Source organism: Arachis ipaensis, chromosome B02 (assembly GCF_000816755.2).
Source record: "Arachis ipaensis cultivar K30076 chromosome B02, Araip1.1, whole genome shotgun sequence".
Classification (NCBI taxonomy): domain Eukaryota; kingdom Viridiplantae; phylum Streptophyta; class Magnoliopsida; order Fabales; family Fabaceae; genus Arachis; species Arachis ipaensis.
The window spans coordinates 59,986,703-60,011,700 of record NC_029786.2 but is presented as its reverse complement, the minus strand read 5'-3'; the positions used below and the strand labels follow the sequence as shown (position 1 = coordinate 60,011,700).

The window sequence follows — 24,998 nt, the reverse complement described above, 5'->3', positions numbered from 1 at the left end:
AAGAGGGAGAGAGAGCAGCGAAGAACAAAGAAAGAAAAGAAGAAAGCGGCATCTCGACAGGGCAGGTTGCCCTGTTATTGCCCAGAACGCGTCGCGTGCGAACGCATTAGGGCCTGTGCGGACGTACAGAGAGCACAACTAAGAAAGGTTGCGAATGCACACAGCGTGCGATTGCTGCGACCAGACAGGTTGCAAAAGGACGTGCGGACGCACAAAGACGTGCGACCGTACAGATAGGCTCTCTTTTTTTTTAACTTGGGACAAAGGCATGTGTGCGTGTGCACACAGATCCATGAGCACTCACAAGGGTTTGAAATAGGGGAGGTTGTTCAGGCGCACAAGCTGTTCCCTCGCTCCCACCAGAGGGGCTATCAAGCTGTGTGCGGGCGCACACGTCTGTGCGGCCGCACAGATGAAGTATGAGAGGGGTTGTGTGCGTACACAAGCAGTTGTAGCACGCACAGGTCTGAGAAAATAGGGCAGCGTGCACGCACAAGCGGTGCTGGCACTGCGACCAGAGGGCATATTAAGTCGTGTACGGACACACAGGTGCGTGCGGCCGCACACATGGCGAAAAACACAGTTCTGTGCGCACGCACAGGTTGGTGCGTATGCATAGATGCCTTGTTTCAGAAAATTCATTTCTCTTCAAAACTAAGGTTCCTACCCTTAGTATACCAACATACCAACCCCAAATCATTCAAACAAGCACAATATCACAGTCCACAAGTAAATCAACTTATATAACTCAAAATTCATCAAACCAAACCTAAACTAACCATTACATTACAGGAAAGCAAATAATTCAAAAGGCTATAAACAAGAGATAAAATTGGAACAAAGTTACCATGGTGGAGTGTCTCCCACCAAGCACTTTGGTTTAGAGTCCTAAGTTTGACTTGCATGGCTTCATTTGTCACTTGGAGTCTTCTCCAAGGAGGAAAATCTCCAACTCCTTGGCATTTTTGGGTTGAGTGTGATAATGCTTCACCCTATGACCATTAACCTTGAACTTCACTCCACTGGTAGGGTGAATCACCTCCACTACCCCATAAGACTTGACATCTACCACCTTAGACGGCCCGTCCCATCTTGATCTCAATTTTCCGGGCATCAATCGCAATCTTGAATTATACACAAGAACCTCGTCACCTATCTTGAAGTTCTTCCTCCTGATATTCTGGTCATGGAATGCCTTAGCTTTTTCCTTGTAGAACTGAGCGTTCTCATATGCTTCCAACCTAAGGCATTCTAATTCCTCCAATTAAAGCTTATGTTCCATTCCCACCCGTTTTAAGTCCAGATTGCAATTCTTCACCGTCCAATATGCCCTATGTTGGATTTCAACCGGAAGATGACAAGGCTTTCCAAAAACAATACAGAAGGGGCTCATCCCTATTGGGGTGTTGTAAGCGGTCCTATAGGCCCATAATGCATCTCCCAATCTAGAATTCCAATCCTTCCGCTGTGGGTTAACCACCTTCTCTAAGATCCTTTTGATCTCCCTGTTGGATACTTCAGCTTGCCCATTGGTTTGGGGGTGATAGGCTGTGGAGACATTGTGAATGACCCCATACTTCTTCATCAATGCCTCGACTTTCCTGTTAAAAAAATAGGTTCCTTGGTCGCTCACGATTGCTCGTGGTGACCCAAATCTACAAATAATGTTATTCTTCAAAAATGAAGCAACGGTGTTAGCATCATTGCAACGCGCAGCAATTACTTCCACCCATTTAGGGATGTAATCCACTGCTAACAATATGTACACAAATGCATTAGAATTTGAAAATGGCCCCATGAAGTCCATGCCCCAAACATAAAAAATCTCGCAAAAAATCATCGGTCGTTGGGGGCATCTCATCCTTTTGTGAGGTATTTCCGGATTTCTGGCATTGATAACGAGATTTGCAAAATTCGTTTGCATCCCTAAATGGAGTAGACCACCAGAATCTACAGTCTAAAACCTTCCTCGCTATCACTACAAAAAAAGGTCTATGGTCACGGTTTTTCCGCCGTGGCCTATTCTCTCATGGCCATAGACCTATGGTCACGGTTTTTTTATCTATGGTCACGGTTTCTATGGTCACGGTTGTAATGTTCAAATTCTGGCACTTTAGGCCACGTTTTTTTACCATGACCATAGGTTAATCTATGGTCACGCGATAAAACCGTGACCATAGCCTTATCTATGGTCACGGTTTTTACCGTGACCATAGCCTCTATGGTCACCCCTTCCCAAAACCGTGACCATAGCCTTATCTATGGTCACAGTTTTTGCCGTGACCAAAGCCTCTATGGTCACCCCACCAAAACCGTGGCCATAGCCTTAGCTATGGTCACGATTTTAGCCGTGACCATAGCCCCTATGGCCACCCCTCATTAAACTGTGACCATAGCCTTATCTATGGTCACGGTTTTGGCCGTGACCATAGCCTCTATGGTCACCCCTCACCAAAACCGTGACCATAGCCTTATCTATGGTCACAGTTTTGGCCGTGACCATAGCCTCTATGGTCACCCCTAACCAAAACCGTGACCATAGCCCCTATGGTCACCCCTTCCTTAAACCGTGACCATACCCTTATCTATGGTCACGGTTTTTTGCCGTGACCATAGCCCCTATGGTCACCCCACCTTGACCGTGACCATAGCCTTATCTATGGTCACGGTTTTCACTGTGGCCATAGCTTATCTATGGTCACAGTTTTTACCGTGACCATAGCCTGTTTTATGTTATGAGATTTAATTTTTTTAAATCATAATCACATCCCAAAATGATGATAATCACAAAATAAATCTAAAAATGAAAAATTTGATAAATCCAAATCATAAAAGTTTCATTAAAAATTAGATATTCATTACAACACTAATCAAAATAGAGTGTAATTTATCCATTACATATAATATCGGATAAAGTCTCTTATCAAAAAGTAAAGAACACATCAAAATAATACATTTAGATAACCAAACTCATTATAAGACCTATCCCATCTTATACAGGGTGCCACAACAACTAATCAACTCCTTTTGTCTTTACGAGTCCAAAAAAATTATCCTGTATACAAAATAAAACAAAAAATTCCTCGTAAAGAACATTTAAGAGTAGGTAAACAAAATAATCAATTAACAAATATTAATCCTAAATTAATATAAAATACAAAATAATTTCTATTTTAAACTTTCTGTCTTAAAATGAGACATAATCAAGCATGTTCTGGAAAATATTTGCAATTTAGTAATTGAAGATTTTACATATCAATAATTATAAAATATCTTGGAAAACACAGAACTATTTGAAAAATCAAAGAAAATAGATACAAAAAACTTTTAAAATTTTTACACACTAATCACATAAATAAAGTTGATGCATGACCTCTGAAAAATAAATAAAATTAAAATTTCTAATCTATCATTAAGACAAAAAATAGTGATATCATATCATCTACATGACATTTATAAAGTGATGTGTTTTGATTGAGTGAAATCAAAATGATTTAGTAGTCCCCATATATATTTCTTTGGTAAAATTAGAATGAGAAATTTTCAGCCAAAAATTTACTCTTAGTGTTTAAATTCATCACTGTTACAACTCATTATATTCACCCTTTTGTTTAGTGTAAAACCTTGCTATTACCAATTTCAGAAGAAACAAGAAATGCTAATCCCTAGGTTAGTTCAAAAAACCCTAAATTCACGGACAGTCCCAACAAATAACCATCCTACAAGCATACCAAACAAGTTGTTTATTGCTGCACTGAAAAATTGAAAACACAGAAATTTTCACTGAGAACTAGCCATAAGGATTCACATTTGAGAACAAGGGAATTTGCTACTTGACTAAATTTGGACATAATCTCCTTTAAAAATAGGACTTAGCCACCCTTATGGGTTCCTTCTTTCTCAACATTTCATCAGCTTCTTTCAGCAGTTACCACAACAATATATATTCTCAAAAATATTTGATAATAGTATAGAAAATCTATTTCTTAAATTCCATATCCAAAATAATTGCCAACACAACTTGGCAGCCTGATTTCCATTTTGTTTTTAAAATATCAAATGAATTCGAAATCACGCAAACTTTATATCCATGCGATCGTCTTGGATTAAGCTTTCTATTAAATCAAAAGTCATAATTTTTCGCTGACTCTAGCTTCGGGAATATAAGCAAAACCGTGACTGCTCTGCAGTGTTTTAAATCCAGAAGACAGCAGCAGCATACAACATTCGAAATTTCATATAAAATCCAAATTAAATCCAACCACCTTCAAAATTTATGTGGTTAAACATAACTTATTCAAATTTCTTTCTCAATTAGTTCCAGGGTCATACCATTTTAAATGAAGGAGTTACGTAGCTTGGAAGTTAGGTAATTTTCTGCTGAAGTCTATTTTACAAATCATTGAACATAACCTCTTCCAAGTCCCATAACTCACTTACTAAAACATGGAAAACCCTGAAATTTGAATCATATATACTAAACATACTCAACTTTTACCTTCAATTAGTTACATCTCAATATCATTCCAGAATTAAAAATTATGAAGCCTCAAAGTTACTGACTTAGAAAACAAAGCCTGACTTTTACTGCATAATACATCTTTCTCTGAAAATCCAAATCTTTAAAACCAAAACTCTAACCATTCTAAATTTTTATGAAATTAAATTATTAAGACCAAAGTTTCATTTAAAATTAATTCCATTTCAAAATTCAAACTACAGAATTTCCAATAGAGGAATCAAGTTGCTGCTGTGTTAAACGTTCTGCAGAAAAACCAGATTTGACATCCCCAATTCAAAAATTCACCATAAATCATAAACTTAATGAAAAAGTCTCAAATTTACCAGTTTAGTTCCTTATATCCCCAAGTTTAACCCAGGCTTGGTCTCATACAATTCCGATCATTACGTAAGTAGTTATAGCTTTTTAAAGTTTCTGACTTCGTTTAAAATTATGCAGAAAATTAGATTTTAGAGTTCAACTTTGAAAAATCATAACTAATTCTCTAGTTGATACGAAACCTTAAAAATTGAATTTTCACAATTACACTTAACATAATTTACTTAACATTTAAATTCTTATAATTTCAGTCACTATAGAGTTACTAAATCACTTTCAAAGTTGCCGTTTTATTTCAAGAGAACCTGATTTTCAGCAAACCATTTAGTATTCAAAATCCAACCCTTCAATACCCCTCAAAACCAATTCCAAATCAACCACCAACCAAGTTCATTAACATTACAATATACCAAATAACAGCTCAACGGCAACAAATCCAACATAACCCATTAAAATTAAGAAATTCTCAACAATTAGTTATCAAACAATTCCCAATCCACATAATCAATCAATATCACTAATCAACAATTCCAAATCACAATCTCAACCATTCCAATCACAATTTCAGCCACAATTCAATATTCACATAATCAATCAATTACTCACAGCTATTAAATCTATTTGCAGTTATTCAATAAACCTTGTAGGCATTCTTAAACTGAAATCGTTTAAACCCCCTACCTCAATTAGTCGAAGCCGTCGAATTTAAACGCAATGATGCCCTTCTTTTTTCCAGTTTACAACAGCCAATGCGGCCGGAACAGCAGCAGCAGCCTCACTTCTTCTGGGGCAGCAACAACAATGACAATCGAGCCTATCCCAATCACCCCCGTAGCGGTAACATCAGTGGTTCCGGATAAAGATGATAATACTGAACAGAGACATTAACATATGCTATTGTAATCAGAACAAAATATGGTAGAGGAATAGATTCGGGAAACAGAGCATGAGCAAGAGTGTTACAGTTTCAAGAATGGAATTGGGAATGCAGGGGAAGCTGCTGTTGGGTATATCAGTGACGCCTCCCTTCAAGCTCAATGATGATTGAACTGTGATGGCGAGCTCCCTTCAACGGCAGCGCTAACGGCGGTGCGCAGCGTTGGCAACGACGACTCTAACACGGCGACAAAGGCAGAGCTTCTTCTCGGTCAGCGGCTTGCAGCTCACAGTTTCCTCCCAACGTCACTCTCTCATCTCTGTTCAATAGCAGCGGCCTCAACTGGCACCAGCGGCGAACTTCACCCACGGCGATGGCGATGGCTCGAACAACAGCGACAGCACACGACGGCGCGCAACGACAACAACAAATCCCTCTCTACGCGATGTTGAATCTATGCCTCCCTCTTTCTTCAACTCGAACCTGACGACGGACTCCAAGGCAGCAGCAAGAAGCTCAACGGCGTTTGGTCTCCATAGTGACGGCGGTGAGACACCGGTGATGGCGAGCCGGACAGCGACTGGACGGTAACGTGGCATTATAAAAAATACATAAAAATTTTAATTAATTTAAACTCAAATGATTAAAACTGTGACTATAGACCCCTTTAGGTCACCCCCAAAACCGTGACCATAGACCCTTTTAGATTACCCTTTTGAAAAACCGTGACCATAGACACTTTTTGGTCATTGTAAAAAATCGTGACCATAAACCCCTTTAGGTCACCCTCAAAACCGTGACCATAGACCCTTTTAGGTCACCCTTCCGAAAAACCGTGACCATATATCCTTTTTGGTCACTGTAAAAAACTGTGACCATAGACACCTTTAGGTCACCCCAAAACCGTGACCATAGACCCTTTTAGGCCACCCCCAAAATCGTGACCATAGACCCTTTTAGGTCACCCCCCAAAACCGTGACCATAGACCCTTTTAGGTCACCATTTTTTGAAAAACCGTGACCATAGTCCCTTTTTGGTCATTGTAAAAAACCGTGACCATAGACCCCTTTAGGTCACCCCTAAAACCGTGACCATAGACCCTTTTAGGCCACCCCCCAAAACCGTGACCATAGACCCCTTTAGGCCACCCCCCAAAACTGTGACCATAGACACTTTTAGACCACCCCCAAAACCATGACCATAGACCCCTTAAGGTCACCCCCCAACACCGTGACCATAAACCCTTTTAGGTCACCCTTTTTTGTAAAACCGTGACCATAGCCCCTTTCTGGTCACTGTAAAAAACCGTGACCATAGACCCCTTTAGGTCACCCCCAAAACTGTGACCATAGACCCTTTTAGGCCACCCCCCAAAATCGTGACCATAGATCCCTTTAGGCCACCCTCTAAAACCGTGACCATAGACTCTTTTAGGTCACCCTTTTTTGAAAAACCATGACCATAGACCCTTTTTGGTCACTGTAAAAAACCGTGACCATAGACCCCTTTAGGTCACCCCTCAAAACCGTGACCATAAACCCTTTTAGGCCACCCTTTTTTAAAAAACCGTGACCATAGGTACTCTTTGGTCACCCTTTCTAAAAAAACCGTGACTATAGCTTTTATTTTTGGTCACCCTAAAAAACCGTGACCATAGAGGGTCTATGGTCACGGTTTTTTATCGTGACAAAAAAAACCGTGGCCATAGACCCAAAATGTTGTAGTGTATGTTGCGGGCCGAAATGACCCCCACTCTCAGATGAGTGGCAAAATTGAAGGATAGACTGGAACTCAGATTCTGGAACACATTTTCTAATTACTTGATATGATCCACGCCTCCACAAATGTGGATCATCCCAAAGATAATACTTAGCAGCGCTTCTCAATTTATCTTTTTGATGCTTTGAAAATTGTGGGGGAAAAACACGAGCGACCATGTAATTAGCTATCGGGGCAAACCAAGGGGTGCTTTGGGATATTTCTTGCAAGGTATCTAAGGGAAATGAGTCATTGATAGGAGTGGGATCCGGAGTTAAATGTTCTAGCCGACTCAAATGGTCCACTACTAGATTTTGGGATCCACTTCTATCTTTGATCTCCAAGTCAAATTCTTGCAAAAGTAATATCCACCTAATGAGTGTAGGCTTTGACTCTTTCCTCTTTAGCAAATATTTCAATGCGGCATGGTCCGAATACACCACCACTTTAGAGCCTAGCAAATAGGGTCGAAACTTGTCTAGAGCAAAAACAATGGCTAAAAAGCTCTTTTTCGGTGGTGGTGTAATTTGACTGAGCCGAATCCAAAGTTTTTGATGCATAAGCTATAGTGTAGGGCGTGTTACCATCGCGCTGTACTAGCGCGGCACCTACGGTGTGATTCGAGGCATCGCACATGATTTCAAAAGGTTGATTCCAATTTGGGCCTCGCACAATAGGAGCTGTGGTTAACACTTCCTTCAACTTGTCAAAAGCCTTTTTGCAATCTTCACTGAAATGGAATTCCACATTCTTTTGTAGTAGGCGAGAGAGAGGTAAGACGACTTTGCTAAAGTCCTTGATGAACCGACGATAAAAGCCTGCATGACCAAGGAAGGAACGGATCTCCCTCACCGAGGAGGGGTAAGGTAAACTCGAAATGACATCTATCTTAACCGGATCGACAGAGATTCCATCTTTAGAGACAATATGACCTAATACTATACCTTGCTTCACCATGAAGTGGCACTTTTCAAAATTCAAAACAAGGTTAGTATTGGTGCATCGCTCTAGTACCCTAGCTAAGTTTCCTAAACAAGCATCAAAGGAGCTACCATACACACTGAAATCGTCCATGAAGACTTCCATACAATCCTCCAAAAGATCTGAGAAAACACTTGTCATGCATCTTTGAAACGTTGCCGGTGCATTGCACAAGTCAAAAGGCATTCTCTTGTATGCAAACGTTCCAAAGGGGCAAGTAAAAGTGGTTTTCTTCTGATCCTCCAGAGCTATGTGAATTTGAAAGTACCCTGTGTATCCATCCAAAAAGCAATAATGGGATTTACCTACCAAGCGATCCAGCATTTGGTCAATGAACGGCAACGGGTAGTGGTCCTTCCTCGTTGCTTGATTCAGCCGGCGGTAATCAATACACACTCGCCAAGTATTCTGGACTCGGGTGGCCACAAGCTCTCCACTCTCCGTCTTCACCATTGTTACCCCGGACTTTTTCAGCACCACTTGGATCGGACTTACCCATTCACTGTCGGAAATGGGGTAAATGATGTCCACTTCCAAGAGGCGAGTTACTTCTTTCTTGACCACATCAAGGATTGTAGGATTTAACTGTCTTTGCGGTTGTCGGACCAGCTTAGTGCCTTCTTCCAAGAAAATCCTATGGAGGCACACTTGAGGACTTATTCCCACAATGTCACTTAGACTCCATCCAATTTCCTTTTTATACTTCCGGATAACTTCGAGGAGTTGTTGCTCTTCTTGATCAGAGAGATCGGTTTCCACTATCACCGAAAACTTATGTTCCTCATCTAGGAACGCATATTTAACATGAGGTAGTAGTGGTTTCAAATCTTCCCTTGCTTCTTCGTGGGGCAACTTATCCTCTTGGTTATGGAGACTTGGTGGGGCACTTTCATCTTCTTCATCACCTAAACCTTTTTGAAGCTCTTGGTGGTTATCTACCTCAAGGTCATTCTCTCTCCCATCTTCAATGAAATTCTCGCCCCCATCAATAGATTCCTCCTTCGGAAGAGTTGGTTGAGGGTTTATCTCATTAAGCAGCTCACTTCCTCCTGGAGTTATAGCATCAATGCTAGAATTCGGGTTTGATGGGTGTGACAAGGTTGGAGGGGTAAGGTTACTAGGGGTGGAGTGAGAAGGTGCTAGACATGACAAAGCCTCGGCAAGAGTTGCCATGCAATTCTCTTTGCTCTTGGATGAGGGCTTGAAAGCTAGACTCTCCATAAGGAAAGTTAATGGGGATGGGTTGGTGGTGGAAGCTAGGTTGTCCTAAGTGAGGTGGTAGATAGATGGATGGGGAGGGAATCGGTGGTGAAAAAGGTAAAGGAGCTTGCGGGTATGATGGTTGCATTTCATGTTGAGGGCATGGACCATAAGCATATGAATGGGCAAAATTGTTGTGAGGACGTGTCCCACTAGGTGTGAGAGGTTGATAGACATTAAGATCGTAGGGCCCTCACAACGGTCCTTGTTGCCAAGAGTTGATTGCTTGTGACCCTTTCTCAAATTGACATCCCATACCTTGAGGTGGACCAACGTCGAAATTGCTACCCCCTGCAACATGATAACAACTAGACTCCAAGCCAAAAGGGTGATAGTTCAAGATGAATAAGAAAAATAAAACGCAATGATATCAACAAAAGCAATGAACAAATGAGTATATATGTTCTTGTTATTGATAAATCCCAATTTTGTGGTTTATATTGTGTAGAATTTAGGGGGTTTTGTCAAATTTTTCCACACTTATTCACAAGAAATGAATGGTTTTGTGTTTCCTTCTTAATATTGCTCCATGATGAAAAACATGCTTATTTTGCCTTAAAATTGCCATATTTTAATCCTCTTCTATTTCCATTTGATGCCGTGATGTATTTGCTGAGTGATTTCAGGAATTATAGGGTAGGAATGGCCTAGAAGAGAGAAAGAAAGCATGCACAAAAGGGAGGAACATGAAGATTTGAATTTTGGGAAAATCAGCATTCTCGCGCACGCGCATTCCATGCGCACGCGTTGATGAGGATGCTGGAAGCGGCGCGCAAGGATGGACGCATCCGCGCAGATCAGAGGATTCCTATCGATGCGCACGCGCACTTGGCACGCACGCGTGGATCACAAAAGCAATCGGCGCGCACGCACGCATGGCGCGCACGCGCAGCGGGTTGAGGTTTTATCTCATTAAGTGGCCCACTTCCTTCCGGAGCTATAGCATCAATGCTAGATTTTGGGGTTGATGGGTGTGGCAAGGGTGGAGGAGCAAGGTTGCTAGGGGTGGAGTGGAAGCGTGCTAGACGTGACAAAGCCTTGGCAAGAGTTGCCGTGCAATTCTCTTGCTTCCTTTGAAATTCCCTCTGCTCTTGGATGAGGGCTTGAAAGCTAGGTGATGACAAGTGATTCCCGGCAACGGCACCAAAAACTTGGTGCACGAAATTGTGATCATCAATGGCGCCATCAACATGGTGCGCTCAATTGTAATCTCAACTTTTTATCACAACTTCGCACAACTAACCAGCAAGTGCACTGTGTCGTCCAAGTAATAAACTTTACATGAGTAAGGGTCGATCCCACGGAGATTGTTGGTATGAAGCAAGCTATGGTCATCTTGTAAGTCTCAGTCAGGTGGATATAAAATGGTTATGGAGTTTTCGAAAATAAATAATAAAATAAGGATAGAAATACTTATGTAAATCCTTGGTGAGAATTTCAGATAAACGCATGGAGATGCTTTCGTTCCTCTAAACCTCTGCTTTCCTGCTGTCTTCATCCAATCAATCTTACTCCTTTCTATGGCTGGCTTTATGTAAGGGCATCACCATTGGCAATGGCTACTTTTGATCCTCTCTGGAAAATGGTCCGATGCGCTGTCACTGCATGGCACCACGAAGATTCTGATTAAGAGATCCAAGAGATAATCATTCAATCGAAGGTAGAACGGAAGTGGTTGTCAGCACGCGTTCGTGGGGGAATGATGATGATTGTCACGTTCATCACATTCATGTTGAAGTGCGAATGAATATCTTATAAGCGGGATAAGTTGAATTGAATAGAAAAACAGTAGTACTTTGCATTAATTCATGAGGAACAGTAGAGCTCCACACCTTAATCTATGGAGTGTAGAAACTCTACCGTTGAAAATACATAAGTGAGAGGTTCAGGCATGGCCGAATGGCCAGCCCCGAAAACGTGATCACAGGATCAAAAATACAATCCAGGATGTCAAATACAATAGTAAGAAGTCCTATTTATACTAAACTAGTTACTAGGGTTTACAGAAGTAAGTAATTGATGCATAAATCCACTTTCGGGGCCCACTTGGTGTGTGCTTGGGCTAAGCTTGAATGTTACACGTGCAGAGGCTCTTTCTGGAGTTGAACGCCAGGTTGTAACGTGTTTCTGGCGTTCAACTCTGGTTTGTGACTTGTTTATGGCGTTTAACTCCAGACAGCAGCATAGAACTGGAATTCAATGCCCTTTTACGTCGTCTAATCTCGGTCAAAGTATGGACTATTATATATTGCTAGAAGCCCTGGATGTCTACTTTCCAACACAATTGGAAGCGCGCCATTTTGAGTTCTGTAGCTCCAGAAAATCCATTTTGAGTGCAGGGAGGTCAGAATCCAACAGCATCAGCAGTCCTTCTTCAACCTCTGAATCTGATTTTCGCTCAAGTCCCTCAATTTCAGCCAGAAAATACCTGAAATCACAGAAAAATACACAAACTCATAGTAAAGTCCAGAAATGTGAATTTAGCATAAAAACTAATAAAAACATCCCTAAAAGTAGCTAGATTCTATTAAAAATATACTAAAAACAATGCCAAAAAGCGTATAAATTATCTGCTCATCAACAAGTCATCTTATGCTAGTTTTACACGCATTTTTCACTTGTTTCATTAGGTTTTATGCACTTTCTTGCATAATAAGTAAGTGATTGTAGTGGATTTTTATGATTATTTTGAATCAATCAAACATCATTTATTTTACACAAAATCATAAGGTTCATGCTAGAATTAATTGATTCAATGAATGATGCAAAGACCTTGTAATTTTGGTGAGACTTTGATTGCTTGTTTGGTTTCTTGTAGGTGAAGAAATGAAGAAAGGAGGAAGCAAAACAATAAAGCGTTACGTTAGGAAATAGAACGCCACGCTTTGGAACACAAGTAGCTAGCGTTCACTTCTCTAGTGAGTGTGGCGCTCACTTTTCCACCTTTTTAGTGGATTTCACAATTGGGGAGGAAGCCTTGTGGCTCTCACACTAAGGAGCGCTCAAATATTGAGTGTAGCGCTCAACCAAGGGAGCGCTAGGAGAAGCGCTCAACCAAGGGAGCGCTAAGCAGCGCTCAAACACTCAACGTAGCGTTCCCTAAGGGAGCGCTAGGAGAAGCGCTCAATGAAGGCAGCACGCACCAAGCATAGCGCTCAAAGGATGAGCGCAGTGCTAAAAAAGGGAGCGCTAGAGGAGGCACATTGCGCACCGAAAATTGGCACGCCTAGGCAAGCAAGTGCAGCGCTCAAAAAGTGAACTCAGCGTTCACAAAGAGAACGCTGGCTTGTGAGAAAGAATGCCCGTGACGGGAGCACCAAAGGGAGTGAACGTAAAGTTCACAAAGTGAACTAAGCGCTTCCCTGGGAGCACAAAATGCACCCTGGTCCAATTAAACCAAGCAAATTCGGATCCACTTCTTCAAGGCCAAATCAAAAGCCCATTCCAATTACTCAATGATTGAAAATAGAAAGTGTATAAATAGGAGCAATTTTGATTTGAGAAAAAAGACCTTTACTTCACATTTTATTTTACTTTTACTTTTTGCTCTCTTTTAAATTTTCTTTTGAATTTGGGGAATTGGGATTAGATCTAAGTTTTCTTTTTGTTTGCTCTTTCTTCTGCAACTTCTATTTTCTGTTTTGGGTTTTTAATTCTGATTGAAGAACTCCACTAAATTTCTTCATCTGAGAATCATCTTTTAATTTTTCTTTTGATAGTTCTAAGATTTGGAATTTGGATCTAAATCTTCTTTTCTGTTTTTATTTTATTTTTTCTACAATTTCTTCTTTTCTGTTTTAGTCAATAGAGTAATTGAGATATAGATTTGCTTTCTGTTCTTGTTACTCTTTTGCAATTGTCAATTTCTCTTTTAGGATTTCATAATTGAGTTAAGCTTTCTTGCTGTTTTGATTTTTCTGCAATTTTACATTTTTGTTTTGCTACTGAGATCCAAATCTGAATCTCTTCATCTCATAGTTCTCTGATTTACTTCAATTTACATTTCTAGCTTAAATTTGAATCCAGTACCCAAATCCCTTTATTCTTAATGCAATTTAAGTTTCTTGTCAATTTAGATTCAGCAATTTAAATTTCTTTCTCTTTAAGTTTCAGTTATTTACATTCCTTGCAATTTAAGTTTCAGCTTTTTTACTTTCTTGCACTTTAAGTTTTCGTAATTTAATTCTTCTGCACTTTAAGATTTTGTCAATTTACCTTCTCCCTTTTATTTTCTTGCAATTTTACTTCTATTAATCAAGTTTCACTGAAATCATCAACTATTCGCTTAACTAAATTAATCACCTAACTAAAGTTGCTTAATCCATCAATCCCTATGGGATCGACCTCACTCTTGTAAGTTATTACTACTTGGTGTGACCCGGTACACTTGTCGGTGAGTTTTGTGTGGAATCATTTTTCCCTCATCAATTTTTTGACGCCGTTGCCGGGGATTGATATAGATTGACAATGATTAAGTATGGTGATAATCTAGATTATGCATTTTTCTTTATTTTTGTCAAGCATACTTACTGTTTAAGTTTTTGTTTAAGTTAACATTAACCTCACTCTAGTAGTAGAGTGAATTGCTTTTGGTTTCTGGTTTTGTGTGTGGTTTATGTCAGCAAGAAGAAGAGGTGAACCCACATCTTTTGATTTTGAGCCTGAGAGAACATTATTGAGAAGAAGAAGAGAATCAAGAAGAAAGGGAATTATTGGAGAAGAAGCATCAGAAGAAGAGGATCAAGAGATAGAGGATAACATCCCAAATCACCCTAAGGGTGTGGCTAATAACAATGGCCAGCCTCAAAGGAGAGTTCTAGCGTCCTACACCTTCCCAATGCAAGAAACTGTGGGAGTAGCATACTCACTCCAAATGTTCATGCAAACAACTTTGAGTTGAAATCTCAACTGATCACTTTGGTGCAGAACAACTGTTCTTATGGAGGAGGTTCCTTGGAAGATTCAAATCAGCACCTAGCCATCTTTCTAAGGATATGTGACACAGTTAAGACAAATGGTGTACATCCAGACATCTACAAGTTGCTGCTATTCCCATTTTTATTAAGGGACAAAGCTGCTCAATGGTTGGAGGCATTTCTAAAAGAAAGTATCAACAATTGGGAGGATCTAGTGAGCAAATTTCTAGCTAAATTCTACCCACCTCAGAAAATCATAAGGTTGAAGACGGAGGTACAAACCTTCACCCAAATGGATGGAGAGTCACTTTTGATGACAAGTCATTTTAGCCTAGTTTCACTAGCCTTTTTCTTTTGTTTTCAATAGAATTATGTACTTTCTTGAGCCATAAGCAAGCCAATTGGGTAGATTTTCATGTTTCCTTTGATTTAATCAACCATGTATGAATTAATGCAATTTCATGAGGTTTTATGCTATAATTGTCACATATTCTGAAAGAATGAATATCTCATGATTTTGAGCATAGCTTTGATGTGTTTAGTTGATTAATGATAGGTGAAGAAAGCTTGGAGAAAGGTTGAAGCAAGAAGGAATGGCTAGGAGGAAGAGAGGACAAAAAGTTTGAGCAAAAGTTTGCCTCAAACTTTAGCTCAAACTTTTGGAATAAGTGAAAATGAACCAGGGAGCAAAAAGCTGGACCAAAAGTTTGCCTCAAACTTTTGTGCAAAAAGCTGGAGCAAAAGCTAGCCTCAACCTTTTTGGCAAACTTTTGGCATCACAAATCAACACCCTGGAGAGCAAAAGTTTGCGCCAACGTTAGCCCCTAACTTTTTGGCAAATGTTGGCGCATGAACAACACACCCTGGAGAGCAAAAGCTTGCGCCAACGTTAGCCTCTAAATTTTTGGCTAACGTTGGCGCCATGAGTGTGCAAGGGGAGGCCAACGTTGGAGCAAAAGTTTGACCCCAAACTTTTGCCCCAACGTTGATATCAGCAAAAGAGGGTGGCTGATGTGAAAAGTTGGAGTAAAAGTTTGCCTCAAACTTTTACTCAAACTTTTACTCAAGCTTTCATGATTCCAAACAATTCGGTTCTTCTCAAAACTCCAAGAGCAATCAACCAAGGCCTCTATCAACCCAATTCCATCAAGAGCAAAGGCCCAATTGAAGGCTTGAAGACCATTTGAAGAAAGTGTATAAATAGCATAGGATTTAAGTTTTTCGGAGAGCTTCCTTTTTAGAATTTTCAATACTTGCAGTAGAGAGTTTTCTTTTCGGTTTGATTAGTGCACTTAGTGCAGAGCTCATTTTTACATTCTAGCATTGTTGTTTTAATTCAAGAGAATTGGGGAGGAGAATTGATCTCTCTTCTTCCTTGTTCTTGCCCAGCACTCTTTAATTTTCTTGCTTCGGATCTTGGGTGGAGAATTGAAGAACTTCTGTTTCAATCTCACCTTGGGATCTGTTTAATTCTCTGCTTAATTGAATTTCAGTTTCTGTTACTTGCTCTCTCATCTACTTTCTCTGCAATTTACATTTTCTTTGCAATTACTCTTGTTGGATCTAGGAAGGCATTGAGATCTAGACTTGGTTATCTAGTCTCTTGGGTCCTGAGATCTAAATTCCAATTTTACATCCTCTGTTTGATGTTTTTCATGCTCATTTACAAGTCTGTTTTTAGATCCAGTTCAATCCAAGTTATCTTCTACTCCTCTGTTTGTTGAATTTTACTTTTCCTTGTTTAATTTCTGCAAATCCAATTCCCAATTCCCTTTACAATTCAAGCTATTTACATTTCTTGCACTTTAAGATTCCACAATTTACATTTCTTGCGTTCTAAGTTTCTGCTATTTAATTTCTTGTTCTTTAAGATTCAGCACTTTAATTCCTGTTCTCTTTAATTTCATGCAATTTACCCATTCCCTTTACTTTCTATGCAATTTAAATTCTGCAAATCACAAATCTCTCAACCAAATCTTGATTCGCTTGACTAAATCAACCACTAAACTAAAATTGCTCAATCCTTCAATCCCTGTGGGATCGACCTCACTCCCGTGAGTTATTATTACTTGATGCGACCCGGTGCACTTGCCGGTGAGTTTTGTGTCGGATCGTTTTGCGCTATATCAAGTTTTTGGTGCCGTTGCCGGGGATTGATTAGATTGACAATGATTAAGTGAGGTGGCAATTTAGATCAAGCACTTTTTCTTTAATTTTTGACTGACACACTAACTGTTTGAATTTTTGCCTGAGCTAATTGAAACCTCACTTTAGCAATAGAGTGAAGTTTTCTTGGTTTATCTTGCTGAATATGATTCTCATAGCTTGATAAATAAACGAGAGAAGTGATTTTCGTTCATTAATCTCTCAAGTTTACCAACTGTTTGACACATGGTGTCAACTAATCCTCTGACTACATTCTGGCATGAGAATATCCAATTTTCATTTGGATTGTTTGTGATTGTGCAGGTCATGGAGGAAAGTAATCCTACAGCAAGAGGAGAAAAACTGAGGCATTATGATTTCCAGCCTCCATAATCAAAGAGCAAGATGTCAAGCTAGTGACAATAAAAGAGCGCTTGTTGGGAGGCAACCCAACCTGAGGTAGTTCTCTTTTCATATCTATTTCAATAAAAAGGTTACTGAGTTTCACCTATATTGCTAGAAGCTAAGTTTGGTGTTGCACACCAAAACAATATAAAGGAGAATGAAGGATTTTAAGTTTGGTGTTCCACCAAAATCCCATCATAAAACACATTCTCACTACCATAATGCTAGCTTCAAGCATCTAGACGAACTAGTTAACTATTCTGTTGTTTTCTAGTCTTTAGTTTTATTGCTTTTGAAAAAGAAAAAAAGAATCTCACACATGGTTAAATTTGATGCATGAGAACCATTGGCAAGGTACTAAGTTTGGTGTTCCCACACCAAAGTAAGTTCAAAAGCCCACAAATAAATCATGCAGACTAACCATTGTTCCCAAGTGCTTGGGGAACAAGCAACTTTCAATATCACTGCAGAATACCATACAAGCTTTTGGAGAGATTAAGCATCATCAACCAAAGAGATGAAAGATGAACGGGAAGGCCAGCAATGATGATGATGAGAAAAAGGAAAGCAAGTGAACTCCAAAAGGTTGTATTGATAAGTGATTGTTTTACATCAAACACTGCTATGATTGAAAGTAATATCATACCCTTATCTGTCCTTCTGTCTAGTATAGTTTTTTTGCAATTCAATAAGCAAGGTGCTTGATCATTCACAACATTTGTCTCTTCAAAACTTGTTTGCACTCAATATTAAAAAAAATGCATCACATGAAAGTTCTTTGAAAATTGTATAAATAGCATAGGATTTAAGTTTTTCGGAGAGCTTCCTTTTTAGAATTTTCAATACTTGCAGTAGAGAGTTTTCTTTTCAGTTTGATTAGTGAACTTAGTGCAGAGCTCATTTTTACATTCTAGCATTGTTGTTTTAATTCAAGAGAATTGGGGAGGAGAATTGATCTCTCTTCTTCGTTGTTCTTGCACAGCACTCTTTAATTTTCTTGCTTCGGATCTTGGGTGGAGAATTGAAGAACTTCTGTTTCAATCTCACCTTGGGATCTGTTTAATTCTCTGCTTAATTGAATTTCAGTTTCTGTTACTTGCTCTCTCATCTACTTTCTCTACAATTTACATTTCCTTTGCAATTACTCTTGTTGGATCTAGGAAGGCATTGAGATCTAGACTTGGTTATCTAGTCTCTTGGGTCCTGAGATCTAAATTCCAATTTTACATCCTCTGTTTGATGTTTTTCATGCTCATTTACAAGTCTGTTTTTAGATCCGGTTCAATCCAAGTTATCTTCTACTCCTCTGTTTGTTGAATTTTACTTTTTCTTGTTTAATTTCTGCAAATCCAATTCCCAATTCCCTTTACAATTCAAGCTATTTACATTTCTTGTACTTTAAGATTCTGCAATTTACATTTCTTGCGTTCTAAGTTTCTGCCATTTAATTTCTTGTTCCTTAAGATTCAGCACTTTAATTCTTGTTCTCTTTAATTTCATGCAATTTACCCATTCCCTTTACTTTCTATGCAATTTAAATTCTGCAAATCACAAATCTCTCAACCAAATCTTGATTCGCTTGACTAAATCAACCACTAAACTAAAATTGCTCAATCCTTCAATCCCTGTGGGATCGACCTCACTCCCGTGAGTTATTATTACTTGATGCGACCCGGTGCACTTGCCGGTGAGTTTTGTGTCGGATCGTTTTACGCTACATCAACTTTATGAGGCCTGGGAAAGATACAAAGCCTTGATCAGAAAGTGTCCACCAGAGATGTTCAATGAATGGGATAAACTCCAAAATTTCTATGAATGATTGACGCTGCCAGCTCAAGAGGCCTTGGATTATTCTACTGGAGGTTCATTTCAACTCATGAAAACAGCTGAGGAAGCTTAGAACCTAATAGACACTATGGAAAATAACCAATACTTCTATGCTCATCAATGGAAACGCCAACCTGCTCAAATGAAGGGTGTATTGGAGCTGGAAGGTGTGGATACCATTTTAGCTCAAAACAAAGTGATGCATCAACAGATCCAGCAGCAAATGGAGATGATGGCCAAGAGGATTGATGGTCTTCAAGTAGCTGCAGTGAACACTACAAATCAAACACCAGCTGGGTGGGGGCAAAATGAGGAAAACTATGAAGAGCAGTGATGAGCGAATAATTTATACCCTTTTTAGCATTGTTTTTACATAGTTTTTAGTATGTTTTAGTTACTTTTTATTATATTTTTATTAGTTTTTATGCAAAAATCACATTTCTGGACTTTACTAAGAGTTTGTGTGTTTTTCTGTGATTTCAGGTATTTTCTGGCTAAAATTGAGGGACCTGAGCAAAAATCTGATTCAGAGGCTGAAAAAGGACTGTAGATGTTGTTGGATTCTGATCCTCCTGCACTCGAAGTGGATTTTCTGGAGATACAGAAGCCCAATCGGCGCGCTCTCAATTGCGTAAGGGGAGTAATGTGCTATCATTAGAACAAATGGGGATTCATAGGCTCAAAGGGGTTCACAAAGGTGAATGCAAGGGTTGGCCATATAGGTTAGTGAGTTTATCATCAAAGATGGCCTCAATCAAGTTAAATGCATCCAAACATAAATACAGGACATAAAGAATCATGCAAATCAATGATCACAATAAAAAAGTAGTATAATCACACACAAGAACAACATTATGGCTGAAAAGTGCAACCATCTATTAAAGCTCAAATCTCACAAGATATGTTGTTCTAGCTCGTTTGCATGTTCTACAAACAAAATACTCCAAGCAAGTTGGTAAACAAATTTTTCTTTAATTCAATCAATAGTATGCCCTTAAAAGGAAAATTTCATGGAAATTCCTTGGTGTTTCACCAACATATTTATTCTATAATGCAACATGCAAATATTAACTACTAACTATCCATAAGCGATAAAGAAATATTTACAGCAAACCAAACAAGATGCAATAGAAATAAAGCTACTCAAAATAAAGGAAAGGTACTACAAGAAACATTGCAAAGTGTCTTTAAGAAAGAAATTTTTACCCCCCTCGAAGTCATCGACCCTCTCCCACACTTAATTTGTGCACGGTCCTCTGTGCATGCTCACGATCTGGGAGGATGAAGAGGGGCCACCTTCAGCTGGTGGACTCATGAGTGGGATAGTCAACTGCATCATGCTCCTCCGCAGCTAGCTCGGATGAAGCTCTAGGAATCGGGCCGGGGTCTCTTCCTTTTAGCTTTGTCGCTATCCACTCAAAGCGTTTGTACTCTAAGTGCTCCATATGGTGGATATCGTGCAAGATGTCTCGAAATAGATCCGGAAGAGGTCGGAGAAAGGGTAAAGCAATTGATGAAGTTGGTAGACTTGATGGTGGTGCTATGGGTGTCTTCCTCTTGGAGGGGATAGTGTTTGTTGATCTTTCCAAATCACCTCTCGGAATGAACTTGTTGCCTCTAGGAGTCCAGAACATAATGTCCATTGGTCGCCTCTCTACCCCCGCTGTGTTTGCTAAGCACATTACCATCGATGGAAATTGAATGTTGATATTCTTCTTGTCAACCAATTTCCAAATCGATTTGCGCACTAAAGGCAAGATGGCTATATGCTTCCCTTGCATAATAGCCCAAAGTAGCAAAGCAGTTCTAAATCTCACATGGGTAGTGTGGGTGCTCGGGATGATATAATACGCCACAATCTGATGCCATATACGAGCTTCAGTATTCAAATCAGAGTACGCAATACTAGCAGGAACAAAATTCCTCCCCTTGCTATACTTCCAAGATGCACCAGGACGGCCTATTCTCTCAAGAATGGGAGTCAGAGATACTCTTCCCTTGAAGACATCCACTTTTATCTTGGAATATTCATCTTTCTCATGTGGAATGTGGGGGATGTTCAGAATAGCTTTTAAAGCTTGATTGGATGTATCCAACATCTTTCCCCGGAGGAAGACTGAATTTGCTTCCCAAGCTTGGTAATTTGCATAAAATTCCTGCACCATAGTTTCATTGACTTCAAGGGGTTCTCGCTCGAGAAATTCCAAATGAAGCGAGGCGATCCTTTGGTGAATAGTCGCCTTGTATTGGCTTCGAACCTTCAACGGCCGCTCCCAATAGATTGTACGCTTCTTAATAGTCTTGTATTGATAGTCGGCTCTCTGGTTAACCAAGGTATCCGGTCTATGACCTTGGCGATCCCACCAAATATCAGGAGGGCAAGCGGTAGTTTGCTTAACCGACAAAGTAACCGGTGTCTTACCCTTCTTCCTCATCCTGAAAATACAAAGAAAAGATCTTCGAGATTATAGGGCAACAATAAAGTAAACTCATTGAGGAAATACTAAGATTGTTAAAATAGCTTATAGAAGGAGTGTGATTTATAAGGAACTCGGTGTGTATATTCCAATGGTTCGCGCGGTTGGAACACACACACCGGCCGGATATCACGGCAATCACACCCCTAAGGCAATTCACAGCTCAAGTTGCAAATATAAAATGGAGAAATGTACACAACTTCAAGCAAGCACCAAAAAGGGATTGTCCATTGTTCATCCTCAAAAAGTGGTAATCACGCATACAATATTTCCAATTGGAAGGCCAAAAGATGTTTGATCAAGACATCATCAAAAGTTGAACATTAGTGGAGTGGTTACTTATTTGAAATTCGAAGATGAACAATGAAACTTAGATTACACCAACACAATGCATTTACAACCAAAAATTCACATAATAATCAAGGAAATGCATTGGTGATTTCATTTTTCTACCTTCAAAAGTCATAATAGAAGTTGCACCATTCATACAATATGCCTAATAAGAAATAAATTGAACACATATGATGGCCAAGTTATATGAATCAGACAAAATGTTCATTGAGGTATTTTATCGAACATATGGTATGCAATGTGCAAGTTCATCACAATTGAAGCTCAAATTTGATCCTAACTATCCCAACAATCAAGCAACAACACTTTGCAATACAAAGAAACAATAAGGAAAGCAACTAATGAAATCTAAGCAACATAAAAGAAATGAAAGCAATTGCAAAAAATATTAACATAAATAGGAAGGAAAAGCAAGAACATATGATATAAAGGTTGAAAAGGACAAGAATGAGGGGGGAACAATGGCACTCCTTATAGCCACCGTGAAATCACGGAGTTTGGGTTCGCTGGAAAAAGAAGCACCGGAAGAGAGAACTCACCGGTGATGTATAGAGAAAAGATAAGAGAAAGAAAGAGAGAAAGAAAAGAGAAGAGAAGAGAAGAGAAAGAGAGAAAGAGAGAGAGAGAGAGAGAGAGAGAGAGGTCGCCGGCGGTGGGCTGACGGCGGTGGTGGCCGGGATCGGCAGGGCTGGGCGGACAAGAGGGAGAGAGAGCAGCGAAGAACAAAGAAAGAAAAGAAGAAAGCGGCCTCTCAACAGGGCAGGTTGCCCTGTTATTGCCCAGAATGTGTCGCGTGCGAACGCATTAGGGCCTGTGCGGACGTACAGAGAGCACAACTAAGAAAGGTTGCGAACGCACATAGCGTGCGATTGCTGTGACCAGAGAGGTTGCAAAAGGATGTGCGGACGCACAAAGACGTGCGACCACACAGACAGGCTTTCTTTTTTTTTAACTTGGGGACAAAGGCATGTGTGCATGCGCACACAGGTCCGTGTGCACGCACAAGGGTTTGAAATGGGGGAGGTTGTTCAGGCGCACAAGCTGTTCCCTCGCTCCACCAGAGGGGCTATCAAGCTGTGTGCGGGCGCACACGTCCGTGCGGCCGCACAGATGAAGTATGAGAGGGGTTGTATGCGTACACACGCAGCTGTAGCACACATAGGTCTGAGAAAACAGGGCAGCGTGCACGCACAAGCTGTGCTGGCACTGCGACCAGAGGGCATATTAAGTCGTGTGCGGACACACAGGTGCGTGCGGCCGCACACATGGTGAAAAACACAGTTCTGTGCGCACGCACAGGTTGGTGCGTATGCACAGATGCCTTGTTTCAGAAAATTCATTTCTCTTCAAAACTAAGGTTCCTACCCTTAGTATACCAACATACCAACCCCAAATCATTCAAACAAGCACAATATCACAGTCCACAAGTAAATCAACTTATATAACTCAAAATTCATCAAACCAAACCTAAACTAACCATTACATTACAAGAAAGCAAATAATTCAAAAGGCTATAAACAAGAGATAAAATTGGAACAAAGTTACCATGGTGCAGTGTCTCCCACCAAGCACTTTGGTTTAGAGTCCTAAGTTTGACTTGAATGGCTTCATTTGTCACTTGGAGTCTTCGCCAAGGAGGAAAATCTCCAACTCCTTGGCATTTTTGGGTTGAGTGTGATAATGCTTCACCCTATGACCATTACCTTTGAACTTCACTCCACTGGTAGGGTGACTCACCTCCACTACCCCATAAGACTTGACATCTACCACCTTAGACGGCCCGTCCCATCTTGATCTCAATTTTTTGGGCATCAATCGCAATCTTGAATTATACACAAGAACCTCGTCACCTATCTTGAAGTTCTTCCTCCTGATATTCTGGTCATGGAATGCCTTAGCTTTTTCCTTGTAGAACTGAGCGTTCTCATATGCTTCCAACCTAAGGCATTCTAATTCCTCCAATTAAAGCTTACGTTCCATTCCCACCCGTTTTAAGTCCGGATTGAAATTCTTCACCGTCCAATATGCCCTATGTTGGATTTCAACCGGAAGATGACAAGGCTTTCCAAAAACAATACGGAAGGGGCTCATCCCTATTGGGGTGTTGTAAGCGGTCCTATAGGCCCATAATGCATCTCCCAATCTAGAATTCCAATCCTTCCGCTGTGGGTTAACCACTTTCTCTAAGATCCTTTTGATCTCCCTATTGGATACTTCAGCTTGCTCATTGGTTTGGGGGTGATAGGCTGTGGAGACTTTGTGAATGACCCCATACTTCTTCATCAATGACTCGATTTTCCTGTTAAAAAAATAGGTTCCTTGGTCGCTCACGATTGCTCGGGTGACCCAAATCTACAAATAATGTTATTCTTCAAAAATGAAGCAACGGTGTTAGCGTCATCGCAACGAGTAGGAATTACTTCCACCCATTTAGAGACGTAATCCACTGCTAACAATATGTACACAAATGCATTGGAATTTGGAAATGGCCCCATGAAGTCCATGCCCCAAACTTAAAAAATATCGCAAAAAATCATCGGTCGTTGGGGGCATCTCATCCTTTTGTGAGGTATTTCCGGATTTCTGGCATTGATGACGAGATTTGCAAAATTGGTTTGTATCCCTAAATGGAGTAGACCACCAGAATCCACAGTCTAAAACCTTCCTCGCTGTTTGTTGCGGGCCGAAATGACCCCCACTCTCAGATGAGTGGCAAAATTGAAGGATAGACTGGAACTCAGATTCTGGAACACATTTTCTAATTACTTGATATGCTCCACGCCTCCATAAATGTGGATCATCCCAAAGATAATACTTAGCATCGCTTCTCAATTTATCTTTTTGATGCTTTGAAAATTGTGGGGGGAAAAACACTAGCGACCAAGTAATTAGCTATCGGGGCAAACCAAGGGGTGCTTTGGGATATTGCTTGCAAGGTATCTAAGGGAAATGAGTCATTGATAGGAGTGGGATCCGGAGTTAAATGTTCTAGCCGACTCAAATGGTCCGCTACTAGATTTTGGGATCCACTTCTATCTTTGATCTCCAAGTCAAATTCTTGCAAAAGTAATATCCACCTAATGAGCCTAGGCTTTGACTCTTTCTTCTTTAGCAAATATTTCAATGCGGCATGGTCTGAATACACCACCACCTTAGAGCC

The 24,998-nt window shown here is 40.2% G+C and overlaps 1 long non-coding RNA gene and 1 pseudogene across 1 annotated transcript; both read right to left on the bottom strand.

Annotated features, from left to right (window-relative positions):
• On the bottom strand, window positions 2,817-6,309 carry LOC107628348. Its single transcript, XR_001617731.1, has 3 exons — window positions 5,804-6,309; window positions 5,522-5,711; window positions 2,817-3,055 (listed from the first exon to the last, which is right to left on the bottom strand). It is a non-coding gene; the product is annotated as an uncharacterized LOC107628348 (long non-coding RNA).
• Window positions 7,356-24,998, bottom strand: part of LOC110269231 — a 57,024-nt pseudogene continuing 39,381 nt past the window's right edge.